Source organism: Carettochelys insculpta, chromosome 3, assembly GCF_033958435.1.
Source record: "Carettochelys insculpta isolate YL-2023 chromosome 3, ASM3395843v1, whole genome shotgun sequence".
In the NCBI taxonomy this organism is placed as follows: Eukaryota; Metazoa; Chordata; order Testudines; family Carettochelyidae; genus Carettochelys; species Carettochelys insculpta.
The window spans coordinates 140,363,322-140,386,293 of record NC_134139.1 but is presented as its reverse complement, the minus strand read 5'-3'; the positions used below and the strand labels follow the sequence as shown (position 1 = coordinate 140,386,293).

General features: G+C 50.1%; 1 protein-coding gene across 2 annotated transcripts in view; it reads left to right on the top strand.

Annotated features, from left to right (window-relative positions):
* The window catches only part of ANKRD6 (ankyrin repeat domain 6), a 159,898-nt gene that overhangs the window by 66,819 nt on the left and 70,107 nt on the right, over positions 1-22,972 (top strand). For both annotated transcript variants that reach the window (XM_074990889.1, XM_074990887.1), the window contains exon 2: positions 10,156-10,386. The gene's annotated coding sequence lies outside the window, so the exon portion shown is untranslated. The remainder of the gene's footprint in view (positions 1-10,155; positions 10,387-22,972) is intronic.

The following is a 22,972-nucleotide window of genomic DNA, read 5'->3' as shown; positions in this document are numbered from 1 at the left end:
TAAAGAAGAATTTCCTTCTGTTAGTTTTAAACCTGCTACCCATTTATTTCATTTGGTGACCCCTAGGCCTTATGTTATGGGAACTGTGACAGATCCCTTGAGCATCTTAAAGGGTTCTACGCTTCCTGGCAGCTCCTTGTGGGCCTCAGACTCAGGGAGGCCCCCTTCATTGCCCTGGGACTGCCCAAAGGCAAGTGTCTCCCTTTACGGAGCCATTTTCATCACAGGCCAGTCTGAAATTGGGGTGAAGCAGGTTCCTTTTCCACCAGCCTCCGGCTGCTCCAGCCCTACCCCAGTTGGCCAGCCCTACCAGGGAGAGTGGTGAGGGGGGAGTCCAGTCTCACCCACTACGCTGGACTCCAGCCCAGGGACTCTAGGGAAGGAGAGAGAGCTAGTAGAGCTTTTTGCCCCAGCCCCACAGCAGCTTTCTTTCCTTGGGCCTCTTCACCCACCACTACTCTCTGAGGTCTTTTCCCCCTGTACCATGCTGCTGATCTAGTCCTTCTCTCTAAACACCACACCCCCTCCCTCCTGCTGCCTAGGTAAAGCCTTTTATAGAAAGCCTGAAGGCCTTTATTGGTCCCTGGTGCTTTAATTGCAGCTTGATGCTGGCTGATGCTTGATGAGTCCCAGCTGCTTATGCAGCCTGCAGGACTGCACCCTCTGTGAACTTACAAGGGGGAACAAAAAGGGGTTCTCCAGCACCCCAAATGTTCCCCCTTCCTCAGGTACCTGTCCGCTGCAGTCTGTGATTTGCCGCAGAACAAATAACTTTCTCCACACCTGTCATGGTTTTAGAGACCTCTGTTATATCTCCCTTTAGTCTCCTCTTTTCTAAGCTGAAAATTCCCAGTGTTTTTAATCTTTATTCATATGAAACCAGGCCCTTAATTATTTTTGTTGCCATTTTCTGAAGCTTTTCTAATGCCAATATATCTTTTTTGAGATGAGGTGACCACATCGTAATATGTATTGCATATATACTTACCAACTTGATTGATGACTGAATGAAACACATTACTTGTGGGCAAAGTATTAAGAAATTAGTTGGTTTTTGTGATGTATTTAAATACATTGATTAAGTTTTTGGCTTTGTGTTAAAGAAATAGGTGAACAGCCTTTCAAGTCTGAAAGTATTTGTTGATTTACCCATATTTTGTTTGGTCACTAAAGGTGACCTGCATATGCCAGAATAAAAATAAGTCAAAGAACTAGAGGTAAGTCTGAAAAGAACCATCGAAAAACTGTGTTCCTCTTTGTATTTATTCTTCCTACCTTTCCCAAAGATATGCTGGATCTTTTGAAAAACCAGAACATTGTGTCCTGACTCCCAGCATGAGAGACCATAAAGCTGCAGACTGACTGAAGCAAAGACCTGAATCTGAACCTAATGACATTATTTTTTCTGTTTGAATGTGAATACTTTTGAAAATGGCATTTGATCAATTTCAGAATTTTCGGGGGATGTTTTAGGCCTCGGTGAACAGAACCCTCTTGATTTTTGTGAAAATCTGAAAGGGAGGGAAGATTTATTGTCCCTTCAATCACCTGTTGGTCATTCAGAATACCGGGGTTCAGGTTTGGTTGCCAGAGAGCTTTCTCTGCCTGTAGTACTCACTTGGCACTGTGTGGGCCAGACATTAATGGAATTCAAGCTTCTGGAAGCCACTTGCCCTCATCCCCCTCGGCTGGCCTCCCCAGGCAGCCCCTCACCCTCAGCCTTCACCCCAGTCTTTGTCTACCTGACGGGGTTCCTCATATCGTCTTTGCCAGGCCCCCCCTTTGTCCTCCCCACCCTCCCAGGCAAGTCCTTCCTCCTCCCCTTCTGTATCCTGCCTCAGAGCATATAAAATCTAGGTTAAACACAAAAAGTTGTGACAAGGAGTGGGTTGTTGTTTTTTTTTGTAAGAGAAGAGGAGCTGGTACAACTTCTTGCCTCCCCTCCCCCCACCCCTGCCCCATGGGGTTCCCATGGCTGGCACTGCTGGAGGGATGGTGGGGGCTCCAGCTCCTGGCCCCTGCTTCTGCGGGATAAGTGGGGTCTCTGGTTCCCAGCCCTGCTCTGCCATAGGGACTCCAGCTCCCAGTCCCAGGGCAGCCTCCTGGCCCCGCTCTGCTTTGGGGTGTGGGGGCTCTGGCTCCTGGCCCCATGCTGCTGCAAGACTGGGGGGCCTCCTGCAGCTGTGCAGCTGGGACCCATGTGGGATCCTGAGCCCCCCCGGCAGCCCGAGCCGTGGGAACCCTGGCAAAGAGGTGCCAGTAGGCATTACTGGTGTGTGCTGCTAGAAAATAAAGCCCTGGTAACAAGTATAAATAAAAGAGAATGGAAGTGACAGTAGGATTGTGATGCATACAAGTGACTATGCCATAATTTAGATTCTTCTTCGAGTGTCCCCGTGGGTGCTCCACATTAGGTGTCGGGCTTGCCCGGCGCCACAGATCGGATGTTCCAAGCAGTTTCTGCCGGACCGCACATGCGCTGGTGCGCGCTGCTCCCTTGCGCGCTCCTGGCCACGTGCACGATCCGGTCCCTGCCAGTTCCTCTTAACCGCCGTCGGCTGCAGATGGAATCCGACTAGGCTAAGGCCAAGTTAGCGTATTCAATGGTTTTAACTGTTTTTCTTTAAAGTTTTCAAGTTCTTAGGCTACTGTTAAGTTAGCCAGTTGTTATTTTCAAAAAAAAAAAAGAAACAACAAGCGGGACGGCATTCAGTCCAGTCCTAGTAACAAGCGGCGCACCGGAGGCCAGGAGCCTAGGGCCATTAGCCCTTCTGCCGCAGCAGGCTATCGGAGAGGGGGGAAAACAGCACAGAGAAGGTGCTAAGTACCCCATTAACAACTGAAAGACTCACCAGCAATGTCCTATTCAGGATTCAAGGAATGTGAGTCTTGCCGAGAGGCAATGCCAGCGTCTGATGGGCACAGTCACTGCATAAGGTGCCTGGGGGAGTCCCATGTCACGCAGAAATGCTCCTTCTGTGCAAAATTAACAGCCAGAGCAAGGAAGGAAAGGGAGATGCGGCTTGAAATGCTGCTCTTCGACAAGGCCCTCCAGCCAGACGTGCCGGAGCGGCCGCAGCAGAAGGGACCCTCTGGGGCCCATAAAAGGAAAGCCGCCTCCCTCACCCCATCAGCGCAAAAACGGAGGAAAGTCTCCCCAGCCCGATCCCTGCCGGCAGCAACACCGAGCGGGACGGGAGGAGCGCACAGCCCCCAGCCGCAGCAACAGCTGATCGGCGGCGGCACGGAGAGCCACGTGAAGGCGGCTCAGCCTCCGATAATCAAACAGCCGCCCCGCACCACAGGCAGGGCAGCGGCTAAACAAGCGCCGGTACCAGCGGCACCGCAAGCAGCGGCACCGACCCCGGGGAACCGGCGGTGCAGAGCGCGCAGGCACGCAGCCTGCAGGCACCGGAGGACACCGCCCATAAGCGTGCCGAGCACGGTGCGGATGGGGCCGAGATCCCCTACACGTCAGGGGGCGGTGCTACCCCCTCAAGGGAGGGGGAAGGCTGCACACAAAACGAGGCACCGCAGCCCCTCTCCAGACAGGGCTGCAGAGTTGTTTTCTCTCAGCCCTCCGCTCATGCTGCAGACTCCAACTAGGAGGCAGGGGTCCCCCCTAGCGTACCTGGAGCCCCCGTCTCCATTTTTACAACCAGCCTCGGCCTAGCTGGGACCACCTTCACCCTTCCTGGGGTTTGAGCCGCTGGAGTACTATCACAAATCGCTCTCTCCAGTGTCCCAGGTCTCTCGACGATCTTGCTCCCCCAGACGCAGAGGGTATGCACCAAGGGAGTGGTCTAGGTCACCTTCCCAAGAGCAGTGCCCATGCTGCCATGGTCGCCCCTATCATGCGGGGCATAGACACCACAGGCAGTCTACCAGGGAAAGATCCCCACAGACGGTCTCGTATCCCCGAGGGCAGTCGCGAACAGGGACAGAGACTCAAATATCTCAGGGGGAACTGGTTATGGAACTCCGAGATTTTTCCCTTGCAAGCTTCCAGCGAGCGGATGTACCATCACCAACAGGAACCGGAAGGGTCCAGAGAGGCGTAACCTAGTGGTTCCTCGCTCTCCTCCCCGGACGAGGCTACGGCCCCGGGGGACGTCCATCCTCCAGACGATCTCAAACAGTTCCAAGAGCTGTTTTACGAGGGTGGCCTTCACGCAAGGCATCCAGACAGCAAAGGTGCAAGAGAAACACCATAAGCTCCTCAAAAATCTGAGACCTCCGGCCTCCTCCAAAATAGCAATACCGCTTGATGACGCAATCTTGGAGTCCGCCACTATGATATGGCAGACTCCTGCGACTATTCCGCCTGTCCACAAGAGAGCGGATTTAAAAAAAAAAAAAAAAACTTAGTGCCGGTGAAGGGCACGGAGTTCCTGTTCAGCCACCCACAACCAAATTCCTTGGTGGTGGAGTCGTCGCAACATGGGGGAACAGACAAAGATGCCAAGAAGCTAGAGCTGTTCGGCAGAAAGGTCTACTCCTCCTGCACTCTACTGTTGCGAATGGCAAATTACGCAGCGCATCTAGTGAACCATAATTTCGACAACCACACTAGGTTAACCTCCCTCATGGACTCGCTTCCAGAGGACAAGAAACCAGTGCTCAAGGCGATCATGCAAGAAGGCTACGCGGCCTCGAGGACGGGAGTTCAGATCGCCCTGGATGTTGCGGACACAGCAGCATGCTCCACAGCTACGGCAGTGGTGATGCGAAGGGAGTCCTGGCTCCAGACTTCGGGTATACCGAGGGACCTACAGACAAAGATAATCGATCTTCCCTTCGATACGCAGAAGCTGTTTGCTGAATCAACTGACTCGGTCCTTCATTCCAGTAAAGATTCAAGAGCCACACTTAAGACCCTGGGGATTTACACCCCTCCATACCGAAAGAAAAAGTACTACCCTCAACAAAGACGGTACCAGTACCAGCAACAGCGTCCCCAGTACCACAGGGGTTACGAGCAAGGGCAGCATCAACAGCACCAGCAGTACAGAACTCCCAGGCAACGTTCCCAGCAGAGCCGTGCGTCCTCGGGGCAGGGCCAAAGGCCACAAGTTTGACACACAGATCCAGGGCTGCGCCATCACTACCATCGCACAAGGTCATCCGAGGCGGTTATTCCACCATCGCCTCCAACCATTCTATAACCAGTGGCAAAGGATCACCACAGACAAATGGGTGCTGGAGATCATAGCCATGGGGTACGCCATCCCCTTCCAGTCGCTCCCACCGCCATGACCTCCACCCAGGCCCCACCTCCAGGAGGCCTCCCACGTAGCGAGGCTCAAGCAGGAGGTAGACCATCTCATGCTCATAGGGGCAGTGGAAAGAGTGCCGGAGCAACTGCAAGGGAGAGGGTTCTAGTCGAGGTACTTCCTCACGGAGAAAAAGACAGGAGGCTGGAGGTCCATCTTAGATTTTTGAGGCCTCAACCGGTACCTGCGCAAGCAACGCTTTCGGATGATCACAATCGCCTCCATCCTTACGGCACTAGACGATGGAGATTGGTTCGCAGCCCTCGACTTACAAGACGCGTATTTTCACATAACTATTCATCCGGCTCACCGACGATTCCTCTGGTTTCATGGTAGGCAAAGAACATTTTCAATACAAGGTCCTACCGTTTGGCCTCTCCTCGGCCCCCAGAGTCTTCACCAAGACCTTGGCAGTGGTGTCAGCCTACCTGCACAGACAGGGGGTATTTATATTCCAGTATCCGGATGACTGCCTACTCAAAGGGGCCTCGAAGGAGGAGGTACTACACATGATATGCGTCACAGCAGGCATGTTCTCTTCGCTCGGCCTGGTTATCAATCTGACAAAATCAAAGATAGACCCCACACAGGACATAGAGTTCATAGGGGCACGCATAAATTCTATTACAGCGAGAGTGTATCTACCAGAGACTTGCTTTCGGGCCATCGGCTCCCTCGTGCAAGTCATCACCTTCAGCCCTACGGTGCCGGTTCTGACGTGCTTACAGCTGCTGGGCCACATGGCAGCAGCGACGTTCGTAGAACAGAACGCCAGGTTACACATGCGCAGCATGCAGCACTGGCTGGCGAGCGTATACAAACCGGCAGCACACACCGTTCACAGGGTGGCGTCGCCCACAACAGAGGTGCGCAAATCCCTGCAATGGTGGGTAAACCCCGAGAACCTGCTAACAGGGGTACCCTTCCACCAACCACACACATCGGTTTTTCTTACTACAGATGCCTCCCTCATAGGGTGGGGAGCACACATGGGCGAAGAGGTGACGCAAGGGCTGTGGTCCTCCACGGAGCAGTCACTGCACATAAATATACTGGAGCTCAGAGCAGTGTTCAACGCCTGCAGACACTTTCGAGACCATATACAAGGCAAAGTAGATGGGATCAGTACAGACAATACCTCCACCATGTTTTATATAAATCGGCAAGGAGGAGCTCGGTCCCGTGCCTTATGTGCGGAAGCAGTCCGGTTGTGGAACTGCTGCATCGCCAACAATATAACCTTGAAAGCCTCGTGCTTACCAGGCGCTCACAATGTGAAGGCAGACCAGCTGAGCAGGCGTTTTGCACTCACGCACGAGTCGCAGATCCGTCCCGATCTGCTACAACCAATTTTTCACGCATGGGGTTTTTCCCCAGATAGACCTGTTTGCTACTCAGCACAACAAGAAGTGCCCACGATTCTGCTCTAGGGCAGGACTGGGACGGGGGTCCCTGAGGGACGCTTTCGCGATCTCATGGAGGGGCCTCCTGCTTTACGCTTTCCCTCCCACAGTGCTCATCCACAAAGTGTTGCAGAAAGCCAGGAGGGAAGGAGCCTGAATGATCCTGATAGTCCCAACGTGAGATCGACAGCAATGGTTCCTCCTACTCCTGCGCATGTCGGACCGGCCACCGATGCCCTTCCGGTGGCGCTGGATCTGCTCACGCAAGCCCAGGGGTCCATAGTGCATCCGCACCCCCAAGGCCTGCGACTACAAACGTGGTTAATCCATGGCTCAGCTCCCTAGAGAGCACATGTACGGAGGAAGTGCAGGAAGTCCTAGAAAGTAGCAGGAGGACTTCCACCAGGAAGACCTACATGCAGAAATGGACTCGCTTCATGGCATGGTGTCCAACCACACAGCTAGCCCCCCTTTCGGTGCCTATGCCTGTGATATTAGAGTATTTACTGGACCTCAAGAGAGGAGGACTCTCACTATCCTCGTTAAAGGTCCACCTTGCCGCCATTTTGGCGTTCAGACACGAAGAGGAAGGGCACACAGTGTTCGCCCATCCCATGGTTACCCGGTTCCTCGAAGGGTTGGTAAACCTATACCCCCCTCGGAAACCGCTTCCACCTTCGTGGAACTTGGACCTGGTGCTTAATGCGAAAACGGGACCACCGTTCGAGCCTTTGGCCACGGTTTCCCTCCTCCTCCTTATGATAAAGATGACCTTTCTTCTCGCAATCACGTCAGCTCGCAGGGTGAGCGAGCTTGCGGCAGTTATGGCAACGCCATCCTGTGCTGTTTTTTCCAAGGAGGCGGTAACCATACGGCTGCATCCAGCCTTTGTTCCTAAAGTTTCTTCTGAGTTTCATACTAACGAACCTATCGTTTTACCCTCGTTTTATCCAAAGCCTCATAACTCTAACAAAGAGGCGCGCGCCTACACGTCCTGGACATGAGGAGGCGCTAGCTGTCTATATAGACAGGACCAAGTCCTTCCAGAGAATGGATAGACTCCTAGTCTCTATCGCTCCCAAATCAAAAGGAGAATGTCTCTCTGCGCAGAGAATCTCGAAGCACAAATTATCTTGCATAAAAATGTGCTACGAACTCAAGAAGACTCCTTTACTGGCCATGCCCAGGGCTCATTCCACTAGGGTGGTGGCGGCATCAACAGCCTTTTTTCAAGGGCGTTGCACTAAAAGACATTTACAGAACGGCGACCTGGTCATCCTGTGACACCTTCGCCAAACATTACGCCCTTGACAGGGTATTCCAAGAGGATACCCGTCTCTTGACAGCGGTCCTCTCGGGGACAAGCTGCACATAATCCGATTACCCACCTCCTATCTTGGGTTACTGCTGGGTAGTCACCTAATGTGGAGCACCCACGGGGACACTCGAAGAAGAAAAAATGTTACTCACCGTAGTAACGGTGGTTCTTCGAGATGTGTCCCCGTGGGTGCTCCACTACCCGCCCATCCTCCCCGCTCCGGATCTCTGTTTAGTATTTTGCAGGAGCATCCGAGGCGGTTGGTCAAGGAACTGGCGGGGACCGGATCGCACACGTGGCCAGGAGCGCGCAAGGGAGCGGCGCGCACCGGCGCATGCGCGGTCCGGCAGAAACTGCTTGGAAGATCCGATCTGCGGCGCCGGGCGAGCCCGACACCTAATGTGGAGCACCCACGGGGACACATCTCGAAGAACCACCGTTACTACGGTGAGTAACCTTTCTTTAGAGATGAATATCCTCCCAAAGGTTCAGAAAGACCCAAATCTTCCTTTGTTCTCTAAGTTGTAGCTACTTACTTAAGTCAAGTGTCTCTGTTTGCAGTTGGTGAAAGAGCCAATCACTCAGCAGTTCCCATTACTTAACTTTTTTAAACCAAAAAGCAGTTCTGTAGCACTTTAGAGACTAACAAAATAATTTGTTAGGTGATGAGCTTTCATGGGGCAAACCCACTTCAGATCTGGAAAACTCTGATAACTGTAAACTGACACAAAGAGAGTTTACCAGAAAGATAGCAAAAAAATTAAATGAAAACTGACGAAATTAGGTACATAGGACAGAAGTGGGGGAGAAGAAAACTGCTTACTGCAAGTGTCTGTTAAGTTAAATGGGTTGCCTGAGATCACTACGAATATCAAAGATGGTCATTTATTTAGGAGCCTAATTTAAGGTTCTCCCTGATTTTGGAAATTCGTGGCTTAATCGTATATTTTTATGTGGGCTGGGGGTTGTTAAAACCTCCAGAAGAAATTATTGTTCTTTATACATTGATATTCAGCCAGTCACACGCTGCAAAAAGCCAGGTGTTAAATTTACTGTTACTACTCTGTGTGCTGTCATATTCTGTGTATAATGTGCTTGGGTTCATAGTTTACGGTTTGTCATGCTACAGTACAGTGACTTATGGCTGCTGTTGGCAGAGAAAAGATTAAAGTCAGGAATCGGCCTGTAGCCTACAGATTTTAGCATGTGTATCCTACTCATCTCTGACCATGGGGTGCTGCGCAAGGCGTGCGTTAATAAAATATTTAGAAGCAGAAGCTGAGAGATCCTGAGGATTTGTGTGTTGTCTCAGCAGAGATAAGTTAAAAGGGAATTTTTATCTAATTCATAAAAATGAAGTCAGAGGTTTATTTTGGTTTCGGGTTTGGAAAATTCTTTGTTCTCAGAGAGTATCACTTTCATGTGATCATGGAATTTGAAGAATGTTTTGAGGTTGAGAGAGTTACTGTATTTTGTGAAAAGAACTATCAAATGGGAACCCTGGTGGATTAGACGGAACACGGTACAGACAGGCACCGGTGATCTGGGTTTGGGAACAGCCTTTGAACTTTTGCCTTCTGGTTGTTGAAACTCATGTGTGCCATGGACTAAGTGAATGGGTTGGCTGCTTGCTCACCAGGCTTAATGAGCTATCAGCTCCAGTCAAATGATCTGTGAATATTTGATGTTAGGTTCCAAGGATGCCACCTCACTGGGTTTTTCCCAGTTCGAAAATGGGGCTGTCACAGTTGATAGAGCTTCACTGAGGCAAATGTTGGAGTCTCTACAGAGGGGAATAATTTTCAAAATCCAGTCTGAGATAATCTTTACATATAGTCAAGTGTAAAGTGTAGAGACTTGCACATAGATGTTTAAAGTGAGAGAGGTAGCCAGCCTACGCGCCTTTCTCCAAACTACATCACTTTGTCAAAACTATTCTAAATGAGGGCTTATGCTCAATGTCCATGAAGTGATCAGATGAGATTTTTGTATTTAAGGAGTGTAAAATCTAAATATGATTATTCACAGTCTTCTGGTTAAGCCAAGATATTCTCTTGACATACTTCTGATCTTTTCTCTGCAGGGGAATAGTTTGCTCCTGTGCCCTTAATAACGTCTCTTTGAAAAACTGCAATCTGTTTTCAATTGTTTTTGCTCTTAGACTTGCTTCTCCTGGGATCTTACCGACTCCCTGAGGGCTTGTCTCCACTACATGGCAGATCTACGCTGCAACAATCGATCCACTAGCTGTCAAGTTATTGCATCGGCTTAGAAGCGGTACATTGATCTACAAGTGCTCTCATGTTGACTTGGTACTCCACCAGGAGAAGAAGATAGCTGGATTCAACGCGTGAGCAGCCTCTGCTGACCTTACCACACAGAAGATGCCATGGTGAGTATGCTGGCTTCAATGATGCTGTTTTCTGAGGGAGTGCATGGTTGTCAGAGTAGACAAGACCTCAGTTTGCTGAAGTCTGCCTTTTTGAAACACATTTGCCTTATTTTGTTGTTCTCCTACCTGCCATTCCTTAGACTCATGACCCCTATTATTCCATGATCACTTTCACCCAAGCTGCCTTCCATTTTCAAATTCTCAACCAGCTTCTCCCTATTTGCCAAAGTAAAATCCAGAACAGCCTTCGCCCAGCAGCTTTCTCTACCTTCTGAAATAACAAGTTATCTCCAATATGTTCCACTCTTCATAGGCCTAGGACAGAGAAGCATTAACGCATCTCACTCAGTGTTCCATCTAATTTGTGGGGCAAAATAAATTGTGTTACATGCACCAAGGCAGGTGTGGATGTGCACCAGCAAAAGAAACACATGCTCCCCACTGTGATGGCTGTGGGCACTCTGCTAATTAGGTGGGCAGTACCTTATATTTTCCTGGGTGGCTGCCCAAGTGCTCAGCTTACAGGGAACACTAATCTCACTCTGTTCTGGAAGGATGATGTCCATGGAATGTAAAATAAATGTACTTATGTTTTAATTACAGTGTTTAGAAGAAAACTAGGCCATGATCTCTGTTATATGGCTGATAGTTCACATGACAATTATTATTCTTTTGGCATATTATTTTGCCATACTATTTTAAATATACAAAACATTACTGCATTTTAAAGGCTCTTCCATAGAGTAACTCTTGATTTAGGAACTTCATACTAATGCTTGAACACCTCTAATCCTGGAATTCTCTCATCTGGCAACATCCATAATCCATCATGGTTTTAATTAGCTGGATGGCCATTTATCATGGGTGTGGCAAAGTTTCCCATGGTCCCATAAAATTTGTTTACAGCCACCTGTCCTGGCTCTCAGTGTTCTGTGCTGTTATTTAGCTGTAATTTATCCCTAAATGTCTTCTAAGAGCCCAGTAAGCAGTAGAAGTGTTGGTAATGTGCTAGATAATATTGACCTCCCATGGTCTGGCAAATTCTCTTGTCTAGCATCGGTCAGATCCCGAGGGTGCCGTATGAAAGAGGTTCAACTTGTATATCTAATACAAGAAAACCTTCATAGAAAGCCATGAGTAATGGCAGAGTAAATCACATATAAGAAGTAAAAGTTTTTGACGATATTTTAATATTAAGCATTTATTATCTGCCCATAGTTATCTTCATTTTAATAACAGTGCATCATGATGGTTTTGGAGTGTTTTCCACACAGAAAGATCTTCTTCTAGCCCAACTGACAATAACAAGTTCAAAGGTTATTGGTAGGGTGTGTGTGTATGTACTCACACAACGTGCATAGCCTGAGAAATGCTGATGTGTTTGAGATTGTGCATGTAATTCCAAACACAGACAAGATTGTGACATTTCATCTAGAAGTGATTTCAAGAGTCTTGACCCAACTAGTCTAAAGTTTTGTTTCTTGATGGTGGGAGTCTCCCCTCTTTCGCTGAAAGCTTAATTTCCTGGGGGAGTGAAACTTTAATATGAGGTGGTCATCACAGAATGAGAGGAAATCTCTTGGATAGACAAATCCATACCACGAAGGACTTTGAAAGTCCATACTGTAGCCTTCAGCTGGATTCTGTGTTGATTTTGATGTGTCCCCAGTAGCCTATGTTAGTGAATGGATGAGCTGCTGCATTATAAACTGGTTGCATTTTCTCAGGACACTGAGTTTCATTCTTCATGCTAAGGGACAGTAGTTGAGTATGGAGGTAACAAACCATTGTACCACCGTGGCCAATCTGTGCCTGAAAAAATGAGGGATAGTCTTCTAGCCAGACACACGTCAAAGGGGGTGTTCTTTGCTACCTGCTATGTCCATATATGAATGCAGTGCAAATGACCCCCACGGCTGTGAACTGGTCTAGCAATCCGAGGGCAGATGCCTTCTGGTGGGAACTGCAGTAGTGAAGGGGAGCTTTTCAGGGCACTTTCCTTTTGTTGCCAGCATCACCTCTGTTTTGTCTGAGATCAGTTTCAGCCAGGTGCCCTTCACTCAAGTGCTGGTCTGAGTCAGGAATTTGGAGAACTGGGGGAGGCCTCTGTTCACAGTGGATAAAAGGGAAGCGTGGAGCTGGGTGTCATTCACGCTGCACAGGCTGGCACAGCTGCCTGTTAGGTTTCACTAATCTCTCCCAATTACTTTGTGTAAATATTGATTGGGAAGGGAGAGAGTTTTGAGCCACAAAAGATTCAGGTGAGGGTCTGGTTGGATGAGCAAGTGCCTGTAAGAACTCTTCCATTAGTTGTCAAGGAAAGACCCGGTTGTTGCAGTGTGTTACCATTCATTCCTGTGGCCTCTTGGAATCCGTGCTGGACTGTTGAGTGATCTACAGCATCAAATGCTCTGACCAAGTTCTGTAGGAGGAAGGTTGGTATAAGGTTACTGAAGAACAGGATGTTGGCAATCAGGGAGATATACAAGCACTGACAGCCATGCTATCTCAGTTAGTTTGCCGAGAAACTAGGTAGTAACTTGTGAGAATAATTCAGTGTTGCCAATGCTTGTGAATGGATTGTAAGTCTCACAGTGTTTGGTGTTTATTCTTAATGTCCCAGCTCCTGGAATGAAAGTCATTGTATGATGATTGCAGCTTTTATTTAAAAAAGAAAAAAGAAAGTTTCAAGCCCCTGTAGTGGAGAAGATGTTGAAAACATGAAGCAAATGCAACTAGAAGGCTCAAACCACAGGCCAATAAAAATAACCCCAAATATATTTTTTCCCAGTATCTCATGATTTTTAAGACCATCTCATGATTTTTAGGGACTGAATTGTGATTTTTAAATGCTTCAGTTTTATATTACTGGGACACTAGTGATGAATGCAGATTTCGTTAGTACTGACCTGACAGTTGCACATGTTTGAGTAAGGAGCAGCAACACCAAAAGTAGGAGTGCTTGAGATACTTTATCCTGAGGTTAGCAGAGACTTGCTTTGAAAATAAAACATGTAGATGGAAAATGTAATTCACATAATGGTGCAAATTAGAAAAATGTACCTAGAGTGTAGCCCCTGGCAATATAAGTGTGTGTCAGAGAAATAAGCCCCCTATCCAGTTTGCACCGGTACATCCCTGACTCCAAAGTCTCCAAGACGTACAAATGAATAATGAGCTCTGCTCAAGGTGAGATATTAATGTAATCTGTAGAGACAGCTCCCAGTGTTTTCCATTGTCTAAAGATTTAGTGACTACAAACATTCCACTGGAAAGGCCTAAATTAAAAAGTGATAATAAGGTGACTGGCAGTCAGAGAGAGAGAACATCGCAAGGATTACCAATGACAATAAAAACATTTTACCATGAGTAAACCCTCCTTAGGTCTTATATAATTATAGAATAACCCATCCACAATTCTGAGATATACTTTTAGGAAATCTTTTGTTTAGTGAGTAATAGTTTAGTAGCAGTGAATGACAAGCCAAAAAGATCATATTATAGCTTGTCACAAAGACACGACATATATAATTTGCCAAGGTTATAATGAAAGTCAAATCACAGAAGAGCAGTAGTTTTATTTTTGGCAGCAGATACTGTTAACGTCACCTAACGTAATGTATACCTGTATTCCCACACACAAATTCAATAAAGTTAAAATCGAAGGCATGTATCAATGATTTGCAGGAATATCAACTCTTGGGCAATCTAATCAAAACACATAAATTAGAAATCCAGAAAACATGTGATATTACTCAAGCATTGTGAATTTCCCCTCAAGCTCTGTATGGTTTGGGGTGCACATAAGAAGGTGACAAGGATACATAAATGTCCTGATCAAAGATATAAGTCCAGGAAAAAGGACAAGAAGAAGAACTTATCATGTGGTGGTTATTAAAGATTAATTAGGATTTAGAATTTCTTTGGAAAATTAATGAGGGGACTACAGGTAATAATAGTTCACAGTTAACACTTGTGACAGAGGTGTTGTTTAAATGTAATTTTGGTACAAATAGATTGGAATGGGTGTCCTATTGTTTCCATCACCTCTTAATGCTTTGTGTTAATATTGTGTATGGCACACAGCATAAATACATCGGGGTAGTCATGATCTTATGTGTTGTTTTGGGAGGAAAAGTTATTAAATGTTGGTAGTGATTGTCTGGAGTACAGCACTTCAACCTTCAAATTCTCTGTTTATCAGCCTCATGTCCATGCCAGTGTACCTCAGCTCTGACCCACAAGGCAGTGTGTAAAGGTAACAAACTGTTCTAGACACCCGGATGGCTTCTTTGATTGTCTGCTGTAACTGCCAACAAGGACAACATAATATTGTGATGCTATATTTTGACTTAATGGCACCTCTTTCGTAGGAGCTGAATAGGACCTTCAGTTCTTTTGGCATAAGACTGTACATGGCTATGAGATGGTAATTTTAGCTTGCTGTTAAAGTGAGCTGGACTTCAAACTCTGACCCTGGGGCAAATGATTCTGTAACAGGTGAGCAAACCCCCTGGGCAAGCCAGTGTTCCTTCAGCTTGCTACAGTATAATCCAGGACATAGGGTGTCACACGACCTGTACAATGTAATGGCCATGCTCTATTCCCAGATATGAAGTTTGCAAGTTATATATTAAGATCAATTCTGAGGCTGTAGTTCAGTTGCCAGTAGGTCATGTACTGTTCAGGGCAGGGGCGGGGAACCTTTTTTGGACCGGGGTCCTTTGACCCATAGACAAATCAGCTGGGGGCCACACAAGTGAGAAGCGAAAAAAAAGGAACCCACCTTGCTGTGGGTTAGGGGGTCAGGGTGGGAGGGAGGATGCAGGAGTAAGTGGGAGGTGGGTGATCTGGGCCAGAGTGGGGTGCAGGAGTGGGCTGTGGGTGGCTGATCTTGGCAGGAAGGAAGTGTAGAAGAGTGGTAGGAGTCTGGGAGGAGGAGGGAGCAGGAGCAGACTGGGGCTATGAGTTGAGGAAGGAAGCAGGGTGCAGGAGGGTTTGGGGTGTGGTGTCTGGGAGGGAGAGAGCAGGGTGCAGGTGGGGCGTCCGGGCAGGAGGAGGGGGCAGGAGATGGGTGTGAAATCTGGGAGAGGGGAGGAGGGCATGGGGTCTGAGAGGGAAGGAGCAGGGCATGGATGAGGAGTTGGGGAGGGAGAAAGGGGGTGGGATGGAGATCTGGATGGGAGAGCTGTCTGGGGGCACAGGAGCTGAGTGACAGGGTGCACTTACCTTTGCAGCACCCTCTCCCTCCCTACTCCAAAGCACCCCCGTCCATTGTTCTGATTGGCTGGAATTCCAGACAATCAGCAGCGGTATAAAGTGAGAGGGAAGCAGCACATCCAGTTCCTTCAGTGAGAATTATTATCAGATCTGTACTGACTTCTGACATCATGTTGTCACTGCTGCTTCGGACAGGAAGGCATATAGTACCCCCTTGAGTTACGCGGGGCTTGCGGGAATGCAGCCCCCGTGTAACTCAAATTTTTGTGCAAGTCGTTGGCGGGGAGATGGGAACCAGGCTGCAGCTTAACCAGGGCTAGTCAGTTTCCTGGCTCCCAGCGTTGGGAAGAGCCAGGAACTGGGGCAGCTTAGTTCCCCTCTCCCTGCCACTTGTAGGACCCAGGAAATTGACTAGCCCAAGTGGCAGCCTCGTTCCCAGCTCCCTGCTGCTTGTGGGACCCAGGAAACTGAACAGCCCACCAGGGCTGGTCAGTTTCCTGGCTGCTTCTTCCTGCCTTCCTCCAGCTGCATGGCTGTCAGCCTGACAGCCCTGTGGCTGGGGAAGAGCAGGGAGAAGGGGCCATAGAGAAGCTTCAAGTTGTGCTTAACTCGCGTCAAAGCAAGTTATGTGCAACTTGAAGCTGAGTATTTCGAGAGTTTCCTGTACATAGGCTTTGCACGCTGACAAGCGTTCATTTTTTTGGGCTCTCACTTCAGAATTCCGCAAGGTGTGTCAGCTCGCAGAATATTTCTGCTTTCAGTTATCTTGATCATGACATCATATAGTGTCCCACAACTGGAAATGTTGTATTGAATGTGAGCGGTACTTGAGTGATGCTGGAACACTCCAGAACACCATTCTGTCATGCTTTGGAGAGCTGTAACAGTGTTCAGGCACATCCAGTACCATCACTTCTTGTATGATTTTATACGTACATATCCCTCTGAATTTCAGCCACTAGTTTATGACTGATTAGAGTTAGTCTCATCTAAAGTTGATCCTTGGACAAATGTGATAAATTTTGAGAGCACTCTGGGTCACTGAGTAAGTATCATTCAAGAAATGTCTTTTGTCTCCAAAAGAGTACCAATGGAAAAAAATACTATTTTCTCTCTCTACGCATATTCTTATTCTCTGCTTCAGCGTGAAACAACTTTTCTCTGATGGGAGGTGGCTATTAAGCGTTCTTTGCCACTTTGTTTACATGTAAAACTCTGAGCCTAGGTAACCTGTTGCAGTTCTACACCATGTTGAGGATACCGGAAGAGCTCCCTTCAGAACTTTCTTGCTACTATCTCTATACAAAGCCTGTAGCGCTTTGGGTACTGTACTAGTATAAATATTAATGCCTCTGTCTCCCTGAGAAAACATGGACAGAAATTGCACACTCCCTAAGATGTGTGAGCATTGCCTCAGCAATACTTCCACCTTCATTTGATCTAGCAGCAAAGAACTGGACTGGCATCATCTCAGCTCAGGTATTCCGATGTTCATGTTTGTTCAGTGAGTTACTACTAACCATCGCTATGATGGACTCCTGCAGGGGTCTGTAACCTGTGGTTCTTCTTCGAGTGTCCCCGTGGGTGCTCCACATTAGGTGTCGGGCTCGCCCGGCGCCGCAGATCGGATCTTCCAAGCAGTTTCTGCTGGACCGCGCATGCGCCGGTGCGCGCCACTCCCCCGCGTGCTCCCGGCCACGTGCGCGATCCGGTCCCCGCCAGTTCCTCTTAACCGCCGTCGGCTGCAGACGGAATCCGAACTAGGCTAAGGCCAAGTAGCGTATTCAACGACTTTATCTGTTTTTCTTTAAAGTTTTTTCAAGTACTTAGGCTACTGCAAGTTAGCCGGTTGTTATTTTTGCAAAAAAAAAAAAAAACAAAAGCAACAAACAAACTACAAGCGGGACAGCTTCAATCCAGTCCCAGTAACAAGCGCCGGAGGCCAGGAGCATCGGGCCATCAGCCCTCCTGCTGAGGCAGGCCATCGGACGGGGAAAACAGCACAGGGAAGGTGCTAAGTACCCGCTTAACAACTGCAAGACTCACCAACAATGTCCTCTTCAGGCTTTAAAAAATGTGAGTCCTGCCGAGAGGCGATTAAGGAGAGACAGGGAGATGCGGCTTAAAATGCTGCTTTTGATAAGGCCCTCCAGCCAGACGTGCCGGAGCGGCCGCAGCAGGAGGGACCCTCCGGGGCCCATAAAAGGAAAGCTGCCTCCCTCACTCCCTCAGCGCAGAAACGGAGGAAAGTCTCCCCAACCCGATCCCTGCCGGCAGCAACAGCGAGCGGGACGGGAGGAGCGCACAGCCCCCAGCCGCAGCAACAGCTGATCGGCGGCGGCAGGGAGAGCCACGTGGAAGCGGCTCAGCCTCCGATGATCAGCCAGCCGCCCCGCACCGCAGGCAGGGCAGCGGCTTAAAACTGCTTTTCATAAGGCCCTCCAGCCAGACGTGCCAGAGCGGCCGCAGCAGGAGGGACCCTGCGGGGCCCATAAAAGGAAAGCTGCCAAAAAAGGAGAAAAGCCTCCCCAGCCCGATCCCTGCAGGCAACAATAGCGAGCGGGACGGGAGGAGCGCGCAGCCCCCAGCCGCAGCAACAGCTGATCGGCGGCGGCACGGAGAGCCACGTGGAAGCGGCTCAGCCTCCGATAATCAGCCAGCCGCCCCGCACCGCAGGCAGGGTGGCGGCTAGACAAGCGCCGGTACCGGCGGCACCGCAGGCAGCGGCACCGAACCCCGGGGAACCGGCGGTGCAGAGCGCGCAGGCACGCAGCCTGCAGGCACCGGAGCACACCGCACCTGCGGCACCGCCCTCCAGCGTGCCGAGCTTGGTGCGCACGGGGCCGGGATCCCCTGTAAGTCAGGGGGCGGAGTTACCTCCTCAAGGGAGGGGGAAGGCTGCACACAAGAGGAGGCATTGCAGCCCCTCTCCGCACAGGGCTGTGGAGTTGCTTTCTCACAGCCCTCCGCTTATGTTACAGACTCCAACCAGAAGGCAGGGGTCCCCCCTAGCCTACCCGGAGCCCCCTTCTCCATTTTTTGCAACCAGCCTCACCCTGGCTGGGACCACCTTCGCCCTTCCTGGGGTTTGAACCGCTGGACTATTATGCAAAATCGCTCTCTCCAGCCCTCCCCCAGACGCAGAGGGTATGCACCAAGGGAGTGGTCTAGGTCACCTTCCCAAGAACAGTGCCTATACTGCCATGGTCGCCCCTACCACGCGGGGCATAGACACCATCGGCTATCTACCAGGGAAAGATCCCCACAAACGATCTCCTACCCCCGAGGGCAATTGCGACCGGGGACAGAGACTCAAGCATCTCAGGGGGGACTGGTTATGGTACCCCGAGATTTTCCCTAGCAAACCTCTAGTGAGAGGGTGTACCATCACCAGCAGGAACCGGAAGGGTCCACAGAGACGTATCCCAGTGGTTCCTCGCTCTCCTCCCCGGATGAGGCTACGGCCCCGGGGGACGTCCATCCTCCGGACGATCTCAAACAGTTCCAAGAGCTGTTTTACGAGGGTGGCCTTCACGCAAGGCATCCAGACAGCTAAGGTGCAAGAGAAACACCATAAGCTCCTCAAAAATCTGAGACCTCCGGCCTCCTCCAAAATAGCAATACCGCTTAATGACGCAATCTTGGAGTCTGCCACTATGATATGGCAGACTCCTGCGACTATTCCGCCTGTCCACAAGAGAGCGGGAAAAAAAACAAACAAAAAAAAAAAACAACTTCGTGCCGACAAAGGGCACGGAGTTCCTGTTCAGCCACCCACAACCAAATTCCTTGGTGGTGGAGTCGTCGCAATGTGGGGGAACAGACGAACATGCCAAAAAGCTAGAGCTGTTGGGCAGAAAGGTCTACTACTCCTCCACTCTACTGTTGCGAATGGCAAATTACGCAGCGCATCTAGCGAACCATAATTTCGATAACCACATTAGGTTAACCTCCCTCATGGACTCGCTTCCAGAGGGCAAGAAACCAGTGCTCAAGGCCATCATGCAAGAAGGCTACGCGGCCTCGAGGACGGGAGTTCAGATCGCCCTGGATGTTGCGAACTCAGCAACAGCGTCCCCAGTACCACAGGGTTTACGAGCAAGGGCGACATCAACAGCACCAGCAGTACAGAACTCCCAGGCGTCGTTCCCAGCACAGCCGTGCGTCCTCGGGGCAGGGCCAAAGGCCACAAGTTTGACACACAGATCCAGGGCTGCGCCATCACTACCGTCGCAAGGTCATCCGAGGCGGTTATTCCACCATCGCCTCCGACCATTCTATAACCAGTGGCGAAGGATCACCACAGACAAATGGGTGCTGGAGATCATAGCCACGGGGTACGCCATCCCCTTCCAGTCGCTCCCACCGCCATGACCTCCTCCCAGGACCCACCTCCAGGAGGCCTCCCACGTGGCGAGGCTCAAGCAGGAGGTAGACCATCTCATGCTCATAGGGGCAGTGGAAAGAGTGCCGGAGCAACTGCAAGGGAGAGGGTTCTACTCCAGGTACTTCCTCACGGGGAAAAAGACAGGAGGCGGGAAGTCCATCTTAGATTTTCGAGGCCTCAACCGGTACCTGTGCAAGCAACGCTTTCTGATGATCACAATCGCCTCCATCCTTACGGCACTAGACGATGGAGATTGGTTCGCAGCCCTCGACTTATAAGACGCGTATTTTCACATAACTATTCATCCGGCTCACCTACGATTCCTCTGGTTTCTCATGGTAGGCAGAGAACATTTTCAATACAAGGTCCTACCGTTTGGCCTCTCCTCGGCCCCCAGAGTCTTCACCAAGCCCTTGGCAGTGGTGTCAGCCTACCTGCACAGACAGGGGGTATTTATATTCCAGTATCCGGATGACTGCCTACTCAAAGGGGCCTCGAAGGAGGAGGTACTACGCATAATATGCGTCACAACAGGCACGTTCTCTCGCTCGGCCTGGTTATCAATCTGACAAAATCAAAGATAGACCCCACGCAGGACATAGAGTTCGTAGGGGCACGCATAAATTCTATTACAGCGAGGGCGTATCTACCAGAGACTCCCTTTCGGGCCATCGGCTCCCTCGTGCAAGTCTTCACCTTCAGCCCTACGGTGCTGGTTCTGACGTGCTTACAGCTGCTGGGCCACATGGCAGCAGCGGCGTTCGTACAACAGAACGCCAGGTTACACATGCGCAGCATGCAGCACTGGCTGGCGAGCGTATACAACCCGGCAGCACACACTGTTCACAGGGTGGCGTCGCCCACGACAGAGGTGCGCAAATCCCTGCAATGGTGGGTAAACCCCGAGAACCTGCTAACAGGGGTACCCTTCCACCAACCACACATATTGGTTTTTCTTACTACAGACGCCTCCCTCATAGGGTGGGGAGCGCACATGGGCGAAGAGGTGACGCAAGGGCTGTGGTCCTCCACGGAGCAGTCACTGCACACAAATATACTGGAGCTCAGAGCAGTGTTCAACGCCTGCAGACACTTTCGGGACCATATAAAAGGCAAAGTAGTCGGGATCAGTATAGACAATACCTCCACCATGTTTTATATGAATCGGCAAGGAGGAGCTCGGTCCCGTGCCTTATGTGCAGAAGCAGTCCGGTCGTGAAACTGCTGCATCGCCAACAATATAACCATGGAAGCCTCGTACTTCCCAGGCGCTCACAGTGTGAAGGCAGACCAGCTGAGCAGGCGTTTCGCACTCACGCACGAGTGGCAGATCCGTCCCGATCTGCTGCAACCGATTTTTCATGCATGGGGTTTTTCCCCAGATAGACCTGTTTGCTACTCAGCACAACAAGAAGTGCCCACGATTCTGCTCCAGGGCAGGACTGGGACGGGGGTCCCTGAGGGACGCCTTCGCGATCTCTTGGAGGGGCCCCCTGCTTTACGCTTTCCCTCCCACAGTGCTCATCCACAAGGTGTTGCAGAAAGCCAGGAGGGAAGGAGCCTGAATGATCCCGATAGTCCCAACGTGGGATCGACAGCAATGGTTCCCCCTACTCCTGCGCATGTCGGACCGGCCACCGATGCCCCTTCCGGTGGCGCCGGATCTGCTCACGCAAGCCCAGGGGTCCATAGTGCATCCGCACCCCCAAGGCCTGCGACTACAAACGTGGTTAATCCATGGCTCAGCTCCCTAGAGAGCACATGTGCGGAGGAAGTGCAGCAAGTCCTAGAAAGTAGCAGGAGGACTTCCACCAGGAAGACCTACAAGCAGAAATGGACTCGCTTTACGGCATGGTGTTCTACCAAACAGCTAGCCCCCGTTTCGGTGCCTATGGCTGTGATTTTAGAGTATTTACTGGACCTCAAGAGAGGAGGACTCTCACTATCCTCATTTAAGGTCCACCTTGCCGCCTTTTTGACATTCAGACACGGAGAGACAGGGCACACGGTGTTCGCCCATCCCATGGTTACCAGGTTCCTTAAAGGGCTGGTAAACCTATACCCCCTCCTCGGAAACCGCTTCCACCTTCGTGGAACTTGGACCTGGTGCTTAATGCGAAAAGGGGACCACCGTTCGAGCCTTTGGCCACGGTTTCCCTCTGCCTCCTTATGATAAAGACGACCTCTCTTCTCGCAATCACGTCAGCTTGCAAGGTGAGCGAGCTTGTGGCAGTTATGGCAACACCACCCTGCGCTGTTTTTTCCAAGGAGGCGGTAACCATATGGCTGCATCCAGCCTTTGTTCCTAAAGTTTCTTCTGAGTTTCATACTAACGAACCTATTGTTTACCCTGGTTTTATCCGAAGCCTCATAACTCTGACAATGAGGCGCGCCTACACCTGCTGGACGTGAGGAGGTGCTAGCTTTCTATATAGACAGGACCAAGTCTTCCAGAGAATGGATAGACTCCTAGTCTCTATCGCTCCCAAATCAAAAGGAGAATGTCTCTCTTCGCAGAGAATCTCGAAGCACAAATTATCTTGCATTAAAAAGTGCTACAAACTCAAAAAGACTCCTTTCCTGGCCATGCCCAGAGCTCATTCCACTAGGACGGTGGCAGCATCAACAGCCCTTTTTCAAGGGCGTTGCGCTAAAGACATTTGCAGAGTGGTGACCTGGTCATCCTGTGACACCTTCGCCAAACATTACGCCCTTCACAGGGTATTCCAAGAGGATACCCGTCTCTCGACAGCGGTCCTCTCGGGGACAAGCTGCACATACTCCTATTACCCACCTCCTATCTTGGGTTACTGCTGGGTAGTCACCTAATGTGGAGCACCCACGGGGACACTCGAAGAAGAAAGAAAGGTTACTCACCGTAGTAACGGTGGTTCTTCGAGATGTGTCCCCGTGGGTGCTCCACTACCCGCCCATCCTCCCCGCTTCGGATCTCTGTTTAGTGTTTTGCAGGAGCATCCG